A 9140-nucleotide genomic window follows, 5' to 3' on the forward strand; every position below is an offset into this window, starting at 1 on the left:
CCTCAAAGTTTTTATTTCTTCTCCATGGATTTTAATACCTACTCCGAATTTTTCTTTTGTTTCCTTTACTGCTTGCTCAATATACACATTAAATAACATCGGGGAGAGGCTACAACCCTGTCTTACTCCCTTCCCAACCACTGCTTCCCTTTCATGTCCCTCGACTCTTATAACTGCCATCTGGTTTCTGTACAAACTGTAAATAGCCTTTCGCTCCCTGTATTTTACCCCTGCCACCTTCAGAATTTGAAAGAGATTATTCCAGTTAACATTGTCAAAAGCTTTCTCTAAGTCTACAAATGCTAGAAACGTAGGTTTGCCTTTTCTTAATCTTTCTTCTAAGATAAGTCGTAAGGTCAGTATTGCCTCACGTGTTCCAACATTTCTACGGAATCCAAACTGATCTTCCCCGAGGTCGGCTTCTACCAGTTTTTCCATTCGTCTGTAAAGAATTCGCGTAAGTATTTTGCAGCTGTGACTTATTAAACTGATAGTTCGGTAATTTTCACATCTGTCAACACCTGCTTTCTTTGGGATTGGAATTATTATATTCTTCTTGAAGTCTGAGGGTATTTCGCCTGTCTCATACATCGTGCTCACCAGATGGTAGAGTTTTTTCATGACTGGCTCTCCCGAGGCCATCAGTAGTTCAAATGGAATGTTGTCTACTCCCGGGGCCTTGTTTCGACTCAGGTCTTTCAGTGCTCTGTCAAACTCTTCACGCAGTATCTTATCTCCCATTTCGTCTTCATCTACATCCTCTTCCATTTCCATAATATTGTCCTCAAGTACATCGCCCTTGTATAAACCCTCTATATACTCCTTCCACCTTTCTGCCTTCCCTTCTTTGCTTAGAACTGGGTTGCCATCTGAGCTCTTGATATTCATACAAGTGGTTCTCTTCTCTCCAAAGGTCTCTTTTATTTTCCTGTAGGCAGTATCTATCTTACCCCTAGTGAGATAAACCTCTACATCCTTGCATTTGTCCTCTAGCCATCCCTGCTTAGCCATTTTGCACTTCCTGTCGATATCATTTCTGAGACGTTTGTATTCCTTTTTGCCTGCTTCACTTACAGCATTTTTATATTTTCTCCTTTCATCAATTAAATTCAATATTTCTTCTGTTACCCAAGGATTTCTATTAGCCCTCGTCTTTTTACCTACTTGATCCTCTGCTGCCTTCACTACTTCATCCCTCAGAGCTACCCATTCTTCTTCTATTGTATTTCTTTCCCCCATTCCTGTCAATTGTTCCCTTATGCTCTCCCTGAAACTCTCTACAACCTCTGGTTCTTTCAGTTTGTCCAGGTCCCATCTCCTTAAATTCCCACCTTTTTGCAGTTTCTTCAGTTTCAATCTGCAGTTCATAACCAATAGATTGTGGTCAGAATCCACATCCGTCCCAGGAAATGTCTTACAATTTAAAACCTGGTTCCTAAATCTCTGTCTTACCATTATATAATCTATCTGATACCTTTTAGTATCTCCAGGATTCTTCCAGGTATACAACCTTCTTTTATGATTCTTGAACCAAGTGTTGGCTATGATTAAGTTATGCTCTGTGCAAAATTCTACAAGGCGGCTTCCTCTTTCATTCCTTCCCCCCAATCCATATTCACCTACTATGTTTCCTTCTCTCCCTTTTCCTACTGACGAATTCCAGTCACCCATGACTATTAAATTTTCGTCTCCCTTCACTACCTGAATAATTTCTTTTATCTCGTCATACATTTCATCTATTTCTTCATCGTCTGCAGAGGTAGTTGGCATATAAACTTGTACTACTGTCGTAGGCATGGGCTTTGTGTCTATCTTGGCCACCATAATGCGTTCACTATGCTGTTTGTAGTAGCTAACCCGCACTCCTATTTTTTTATTCATTATTAAACCTACTCCTGCATTACCCCTATTTGATTTTGTATTTATAACCCTGTAATCACCTGACCAAAAGTCTTGTTCCTCCTGCCACCGAACTTCACTAATTCCCACTATATCTAACTTTAACCTATCCATTTCCCTTTTTAAATTTTCTAACCTACCTGCCCGATTAAGGGATCTGACATTCCACGCTCCGATCCGTAGAACGCCAGTTTTCTTTCTCCTGATAACGACGTCCTCCTGAGTAGTCCCCGCCCGGAGATCCGAATGGGGGACTATTTTACCTCCGGAATAGTTTACCCAAGAGGACGCTATCATCATTTAATCATACAGTAGAGCTGCATGTCCTCGGGAAAAATTACGGCCGTAGTTTCCCCTTGCTTTCAGCCGTTCGCAGTACCAGCACAGCAAGGCCGTTTTGGTTAATGTTACAAGGCCAGATGAGTCAATCATCCAGACTGTTGCCTCTGCAACTACTGAAAAGGCTGCTGCCCCTCTTCAGGAACCACATGTTTGTCTGGCCTCTCAACAGATACCCCTCCGTTGTGGTTGCACCTACGGTACGGCCATCTGTATCGCTGAGGCACGCAAGCCTCCCCACCAACGGCAAGGTCCATGGTTCATGGGGGGGATGTCTGATACGTGACAGCCAAAATGAAAACTCGGAACAATATACTCCGGAAATTAACAGGAGCCGCCTGGGGTGTCACTGCAACGGTCCTCACATCAGCGGCTCTAGCTCTTTCATACTCAATCGCAGATTACTGCTGTTCCACATAGATAAACAGTACTCACAATAAATAATTGACACATAGCTCAATCAAGCAATGCGCCTCATCACAGGCTGTACTCATTCCACAAACCCGCACTAGCTACTGATGCTTAGTTATATGCCACTACCATGCTTAAGAAGTATACAGTCTCTGTAAAGGAGACCGCTTATAGGACGCTGGGTATTCCTCGAGTTTTTATGATCTGTTCCAGGTTGGCTTGAGGGAAGACACCGAAGAAATTCCGAGGCGGGCTGCTAGATTTGTTAGCGGTAGGTTCGAGCAACACTTAAGTGTTACTGTGATGCTTCAGAAACTCAGATGGGAATCCATGAAGGAAAGGCGAATTTATTGACAAAATTTACAGAACCGGCATTTGAAACTGACTGTCAAACGATTCTACTGCCGCCAGCATTCATTGCGCGTAAGTACCACGAAGATACGATACGAGAAATTAGGTAATATAGACAGTCGTTTTTCCCTCGCTTTGTTTCCTAGTGGAACAAGAAAGTTAATGAGTAGTAGTGGTACAGTGTACCCTCCGCCACGCACTTTACGGTGGCTTGCGGAGTATCTACGTAGATGCAGATGTAGTTGTACATGTATAATATGAACTCATTATGAGCTTAAAATAATGTGTATCTGGGTAGAAACGTGGATATTTGTGGCAAATAGTTGTCTAGTGTCTCTGACAAGGGAGATAGCAAACTGAGGTTTTATTTCACTTTATAGGCTGCAGTTTTCTCTTGAAAATGTCACGAAGTGCACCTGTCGAAATACCGGCGGTTTTCGGCGATGTCACCACGATGCGTTCCTGTAAGGTATTTACACACTGTATAGACAAAGAGCGTGGCAACGGCCATGCCGCAGTGGATACACCGGTTCCCGTGAGATCCCCGAAATTAAGCGCTGTCGGGCGTGGTCGGCACTTGGATGGGTGACCATCCCGGCAGCCATGGGCTGTTGCCATTTTTCGGGGTGCACTCAGCCTCGTGATGCCAATTCAGGAGCTACTCGACCGAATAGTAGCGGCTTCGGTCAAGAATACTACAATAGCGACCGGGAGAGCGGTGTGTTGACCCCACGCCCCTCCGATGACACGGCGGTCGGATGGTCCCGGTAGGCCACTCTTGGCCTGAAGACAGAGTGCTTTTTTTATATACAAAGGACTTTCAAAAACCGAGACTCGAACTCGGGACCTTTGCCTTTCGCGGGCAAGTGTTCTACCATCTGAGCTACCGAAGCACGACTCACGCCCGGTACTCACAGCTTTACTTCTGCCAATATCTCGTCTCCTACCTTCCAAACTCTACAGAAGCTCTCCTGCGAACCTTGCAGAACTAGCACTCCTGAAAGAAAGGATATAGCGGAGACATGGCTTAGCCACAGCCTGGGGGATGTTTCCAGAATGAGATTTTCACTCTGCAGCGGAGTGTCCGCGGATATGAAACTTCCTGGCAGATTGAAACTGTGTGTCCGACCGAGATTCGAACTCGGGACCTTTGCCTTTCGCGGGCAAGTGCTCTACCATCTGATCTACCGAAGCACGACTCACGCCCGGTACTCACAGCTTTACTTCTGCCAGTATCTCGTCTCCTACCTTCCAAACTTAACAGAAGCTCTCCTGCGAACCTTGCAGAACTAGCACTCCTGAAAGAAAGGATACTGCGGAGACATGGCTTAGCCACAGCCTGGGGGATGTTTCCAGAATGAGATTTTCACTCTGCAGCGGAGGGTGTGCTGATATGAAACTTCCTGGCAGATTAAAACTGTGTGCCCGACCGAGACTCGAACTCGGGACCTTTGCCTTTCACGGGCAAGTGCTCTACCAACTGAGCTACCGAAGCACGACTCACGCCCGGTACTCACAGCTTTTACTTCTGCCAGTATCTCGTCTCCTACCTTCCAAACTTTACAGAAGCTCTCCTGCGAACCTTGCGGAACTAGCACTCCTGAAAGAAAGGATATAGCGGAGACATGGCTTAGCCACAGCCTGGGGGATGTTTCCAGAATGAGATTTTCACTCTGCAGCGGAGTGTGCGCTGATATGAAACTTCCTGGTAGATGAAAACTGTGTGCCCGAGTTCGAGTCTCGGCCGGGCACACAGTTTTAATCTGCCAGGAAGTTTCATATCAGCGCACACTCCGCTGCAGAGTGAAAATCTCATTCTGGACTTTCAATAAGTTTTGCTCTGTCATGACTAGTTTTTTTATTTATTTAAGGAGGAGAATGAAATTTTTTGTGAACATACTTGGAACATTTAGCTATACATTGAGACTACTCAATGTAGCCTTCACCAGCTGTGACGCATCTGGCTCAACGTTCTTTCCATGATGTAAATGCTCTTTGGTAACATTCTGCGGATTGACTTTTACACCATCGCTTGACACAGGAAATAAAGTCTTTCTCACTATCAAATGTTTTACTGCGCAGGTGGGCCTTCAGCCGACCAAAGAGGTAAAAATCAGACAGAGCCAAGTCCAGACTGTAGGGAGGATGAGGAACAATTTTCCAACCCATTTCAGAATTTTCTCCAGCGTCATAAGGGCTGTATGGGGTTTGGAATCGTCATGGTGTAGTCTGGTGAGCTGACCCTGAATCTATGGTCTGTGGGTCTTGATGGCACGTCGCAGCTTGTCCAATGACAAACACTAATGGTACCGGTTAATTGTGGAGCCAGGTTCAAAAATGTTAGTGGAAATTACACCACACTGATCGATGGTCTGCCGCATCGCGGACCGTCCACTAGAGAGAAGTCACCTTCTTCAAACCTCAGCTGGGTACTGCTGCAATCCAATGTGTCCTCCCCATAAACAGGGAGCAACGTCCTGTGAATCGATGTGGTAGAGTCATCGCCGGTCTTGAAGAGGGACTACATCGCTGACCGTTGTTGCAACCTGACATCTACTTCACTGTCAATTATGGCTCACCCGTAAGTCAAAGGAAATACTTTTTATATAAAAATGGGTCAAATGGCTCTGAGCACTATGGGACTTAACATCTGAGGTCATCAGTCCACTAGAACTTATAACTACTTAAACCTAACTAACCTAAGGACATCACACACATCCATGCCCGAGGCAGGATTCGAACCTGCGACCGTAGTGGTCGCGCGGTTCCGGACTGAAGAGCCTACAACCGCTCGGCCACCGCGGCCGGCACTTTTATATACCAACTAATAGCTAAATGTTCTAAGTATGTTCACAAAAAATTTCATTCTCCTGCTGCAAAAAAAAAAAATAAAAATAAAATAAAATAAAATAAATAAGTAAATAAATAAAAATAAAAAGAGTACTGTGCAAAACTTCTTGAACGACCTTTGTATATACAATCTTACAGGAATGCAGCGGAATGAGGTCGCCGAAAGCCTCCGGTGTTACGACAGGTGCTCACCGTGACATTTTCAAGGGAAAACTGCAGCCTGTAAAGTGAAATAAAAACCTCAGTTTGCTATCTCCCTTGTCAGAAAACAAAGAACAGAGTTAATGGTACCACACCCATTGTTTAGTAATTTTCACTGTCGATAATTTCTGAAGTCGGTCATCTTTCATTGTATGGCGATGTCATGTTTACAGTGCGTTTCATCTTTCCAGAAGTGCTCCACAATCCGATGTTTTAAATTCACTCGCCCAGCGCATTCTCGCTTCAGTTTATCGTGAAAACGACCAAGTACGCACCTGTCGAAATATCGGCGGTTGTCGACGACGTCATCCAGCTATATTGACTTAAGTTATTTGAAAATGAACTAAATTACCGAGCATAAAATCGTAACTACGTCTTCAGCTTCGCTAAGGGGAAAGTTATCGCTAGACAGCAGCCGTAGCGGTGACGCAAGGCCAAAGGCATCCGCGAGATGCAGACAGCAGAGAACAGGCGGCTGGAGTGTCCCGGAGGGTCAGTGGGCGTTTCCTCCTCGGTGCGCTACAAGACTCTGCAGAGCCGTAACTCGCCGCTTATCCCGGCCGGGCGGCTGCTGTATGGCGAGGGCTTGGCGCACACACCCACCTGTTCCACACAGCAGTCGCTACGTGAAGTTTGCACAACGCTATCAGCAGCGCTAACATCACTGTAGATCACGAATCGTTATGCTACTCCTGAGACACCAAGGAGCAACTTTAAGACCTCACAAACAGCCTAACTTAAGAGGTTTCCGCTGCAAGAACATACACCACCTGACCAAAAAAAAGTAGCACTAACGTTGGGTTTATCCATCCTTCCTCTTTATGACGGCTTGAACTCTGCTACGGATACTTTCAATAAGGAATCTGAAAGTGTATGCAGAAATGGTGGGCCATCTTTCGTGGATGATTTACCTCGTTTCGTGTGTAGGGGCCTGATGATGGTTCCAATGAGGCAAACAAACTGGTAACTAAATAAAATTATTAAATAAAATTACGGCAGTTGATATCCATTTCCTTCAAATTCTCGACCAGCTGCAGATGCCCAAAACTATAGACCTATATCTCTGACGTCGATATGTTGTGGAATTTTAGAACATGTTTTTTTGCTCGAGTATCGATTTTGGAAACTCAGAATCTACTATGTAGGAATCAACATGGATTCCGGAAACAGCGATCGTGTGAGACCCAACTCGCTTTATTTGTTCATGAGACCCAGAAAATATTAGATACAGGCTCCCAGGTAGATGCTATTTTCCTTGACTTCCGGAAGGCGTTCGATACAGTTCCGCACTGTCGCCTGATAAACAAAGTAAGAGCCTACGGAATATCAGACCAGCTGTGTGGCTGGATTGAAGAGTTTTTAGCAAACAGAACACAGCATGTTGTTATCAACGGAGAGACGTCTACAGACGTTAAAGTAACCTCTGGCGTGCCACAGGGAGTGTTATGGGACCATTGCTTTTCACAATATATATAAATGACCTAGTAGATAGTGTCGGAAGTTCCATGCGGCTTTTCGCGAATGATGCTGTAGTATACAGAGAAGTTGCAGCATTAGAAAATTGTAGCGAAATGCAGGAAGATCTGCAGCGGATAGGCACTTGGTGCAGGGAGTGGCAACTGACCCTTAACATAGACAAATGTAATGTATTGCGAATACATAGAAAGAAGGATCCTTCATTGTATGATTATATGATAGCGGAACAAACACTGGTAGCAGTTACTTCTGTAAAATATCTGGGAGTATGCGTGCGGAACGATTTGAAGTGGAATGATCATATAAAATTAATTGTTGGTAAGGCAGGTACCAGGATGAGATTCATTGGGAGAGTCCTTAGAAAATGTAGTCCATCAACAAAGGAGTTGGCTTACAAAACACTCGTTCGACCTATACTTGAGTATTGCTCATCAGTGTGGGATCCGTACCAGATCGGGTTGACGGAGGAGATAGAGAAGATCCAAAGAAGAGCGGCGCGTTTCGTCACAGGGTTATTTGGTAACCGTGATAGCGTTACGGAGATGTTTAACAAACTCAAGTGGCAGACTCTGCAAGAGAGGCGCTCTGCATCGCGGTGTAGGTTGCTCGCCAGGTTTCGAGAGGGTGCGTTTCTGGATGAGGTATCGAATATATTGCTTCCCCCTACTTATACCTCCCGAGGAGATCACGAATGTAAAATTAGAGAGATCAGAGCGGGCACAGAGGCTTTCCGGCAGTCGTTCTTCCCGCGAACCATACGCGACTGGAACAGGAAAGGGAGGCAATGATAGTGTCACGTAAAGTGCCCTCCGCCACACACCGTTGGGTGGCTTGCGGAGTATAAATGTAGACGTAGGTGTAGAAGAGCCGAAGTCAGAAAAGGTGGTTATGTCAGACGCTGGTGCCCATGGAAGAATCTAGCCGTTTGTGTTACTGTAGGGACCACTACATCCAACTGGTCTCGGTAGATGTGGATCATTCACACCTTTAACAGCAACTGTCAGTACACGACAAGGGGAAGTCTTGCGCTGACAGCTGTCGTTAGAGATGGGAGGGGTGCACGTCTGCCGAGAACAAGTCCATCGAAAGCGGTTGGTGACAGTGGACACTATAGTAACACAAACGACTGGATGATTTACCTCGTTTCGTGTGTAGGGGACTGATGATGGTTCCAATGAGGCAAACAAACTGGTAACTAAATAAAATTATTAAATAAAATTACGGCAGTTGATATCCATTTTCTTCAAATCCTCGACCAGCTGCAGTTCCATTACATTACACAAGACGGAATTGCAGGAACATTCCTGAGGTGTTACATCGAGCTCTGTTTTGGGTTCTTGGCAGGTCTGTCCATTTCAGGAATGTTTTTGCTTCATCGATGCTACTTTATGAACTGATACATTGTCATGCTGATACAAACAGTCATCGTCCTCAAACTGTTCATCCACCGTATGCAGCGCACAGTGCTGCGAAATAAGTTCATATCCTTCCGCATATGTTTTCTTATGCGCAATAAGGGAACCGAACTCTAACTACAAAAACTACCCCACACCGTAACACAACCTCTTCCATTCTTTACTGTTGGCACTACACACGATGTCATGAGTGATAGG

General features: G+C 45.0%; 1 non-coding gene and 1 pseudogene across 1 annotated transcript; one reads left to right on the plus strand and one right to left on the minus strand.

Moving 5' to 3' along the window:
- The first annotated feature begins 3499 nt into the window (after positions 1-3499).
- LOC126099726 (5S ribosomal RNA) lies at positions 3500-3617 on the plus strand (annotated as a pseudogene).
- Positions 3618-4421: 804 nt separating this feature from the next.
- Trnas-uga (transfer RNA serine (anticodon UGA)) lies at positions 4422-4496 on the minus strand. Its single transcript has one exon. It is a non-coding gene; the product is annotated as a tRNA-Ser (tRNA).
- Positions 4497-9140: the final 4644 nt, after the last annotated feature.

This window comes from Schistocerca cancellata, chromosome 1 (assembly GCF_023864275.1).
Source record: "Schistocerca cancellata isolate TAMUIC-IGC-003103 chromosome 1, iqSchCanc2.1, whole genome shotgun sequence".
Classification (NCBI taxonomy): Eukaryota; Metazoa; Arthropoda; class Insecta; order Orthoptera; family Acrididae; genus Schistocerca; species Schistocerca cancellata.